The sequence below is a fragment of the Arachis ipaensis genome, chromosome B09 (assembly GCF_000816755.2).
Source record: "Arachis ipaensis cultivar K30076 chromosome B09, Araip1.1, whole genome shotgun sequence".
NCBI lineage: Eukaryota > Viridiplantae > Streptophyta > Magnoliopsida > Fabales > Fabaceae > Arachis > Arachis ipaensis.
Genome location: NC_029793.2, coordinates 27,607,173 through 27,608,882, shown reverse-complemented (window position 1 = coordinate 27,608,882; position 1,710 = coordinate 27,607,173). Strand labels below are relative to the sequence as shown.

The following is a 1,710-nucleotide window of genomic DNA, read 5'->3' as shown; positions in this document are numbered from 1 at the left end:
AGTTTATGGGTCAGAGAAACAGAGAGTCATGGTGATAGTGAAGAAGAACAACTGAGGACTTCCTCAGGAGACAAAGGGCAAAACGTTTCACTCTCTACTTTCAAAACGGTGGCATTTCACAACTTGCATACTCTTAGAGTGCAAAACGACGTCGTTTGGTAGGTTGTGCTGCCACCTCAAGTTCCAGGTCAGCAGATTCTTAACGGCAGCATTAAGAGGTTAACGGAGGGATGAACGTGATTTAAAAAAATTCATTCAGGGACTAATTTGATTAAAAAAATCATTTAGGGACGAAAATGGAGAACGCGTGATTTTTCAGAGACAAATTTGAGTATTAACCCATCTAAATAGTATATTTATTAATATTTAAGATGGTATCTTAATACATAAAAAAAGGCCAAAAAATTAATGGCAAGTTGTCTTTTTAAAGACATAAGTGTTTTAAGTAGAGTATAGTTGCATGTACAAGTATTTTTGTAATCAAGTTTATTAAGTTGGTGTAAGTCGAGCAAAAAAAAATACGTGTATATTATTTCAACACTTCTCCTTTTCTGCGCTTTTTGTAGTGCAGACATTTTTGTTGAAATATAGTACAAAAAATTTTACATATAATATAAATTTATTGATATAGCATACAAATTTTGCTGCAAATGTATTTTGTTAGTTAAATGAGTCAATATTTTAAATATATAGTTTTTAAAAAATGTGTGCTGCACATTAAATTTTTTATCTTATGTATTAAGATTTTTGTGTTATACATTAAAATTTATGTATTGTGTATATTTTATTGATTTGGTGTCAATATTTTAAATATGTAATCCTTTAAAAATTTATGTATTATATACTAAAATTTATGTGTTGTAGACCAATATTTACATTAAAATTTTTTTGCTCTAATTTTTTGAATATTTATAGAAAAAAATGAAGACAAAAATAATGATTAATAAAGGAAGATGAGGAAGAAAAAAAAAATAAATCAGGTAGCAGCACCAATAACAACTACGTTATAAAAAAAAACACACAAAAAAATAAGATGACAACAATAATAATAAGGTGAGTTTTATGGTGTCTTTTATTAGGTGTCTAAATTGCCTAACTTACTTTTAAAAGTAAAAAGTAAAATGTTTAAAACAAAAAGTAAAATATTTAAAATTTATTAAATATTATCTATTTGCCTTTTTTAGTAAGTTAGGCACAATTTCAAATACACCATAGCATTGACCTAATAATAAAGCACGCAAAAGAAAAAGATGATGAAAAGCACGCAAAAAGAAAATGATGACGACAATATTAATAACAAAAAATGCAAAAGAAAAAAGATTATGACAACAAAACCGAAAGAGGAGGAAGTGCCCGCCTGTGCATGAAAGAGAAGAAGCGCCTGAGACTTGGTTAAAACCTTGGTTCATAAAATACTTAACGCCTAACTTCATTGTTTAAGGTATCGAATCTACCGAAACCTGGTCATGAAACAGAATAGCAACCTGTCCATTTAAGCATATTTAAATCTTCAAGATAAAAACCACATAAACAACTTATTTTTACTGTCCCCAATGACAAGGTCTACAGATTTATGAAAACAAATCTTAAGATTCTGTACACATCCCAATATTTTGGGTCTTCAGTCGTGACATTCATACACAAATGATATCTAATCCCTCATTCCCTCTACCACATAAAAAAGAAAAAAATGGAAAAAACATTTAAGAA

The 1,710-nt window shown here is 28.8% G+C and overlaps 1 protein-coding gene across 1 annotated transcript in view; it reads right to left on the bottom strand.

Annotated features, from left to right (window-relative positions):
- The window catches only part of LOC107618321 (probable receptor-like protein kinase At5g18500), a gene marked incomplete in the record, with an annotated part of 5,049 nt that continues 4,848 nt past the window's right edge, over positions 1,510 to 1,710 (bottom strand). Inside the window, 1 exon segment of the mRNA XM_016320348.2 lies at positions 1,510 to 1,707.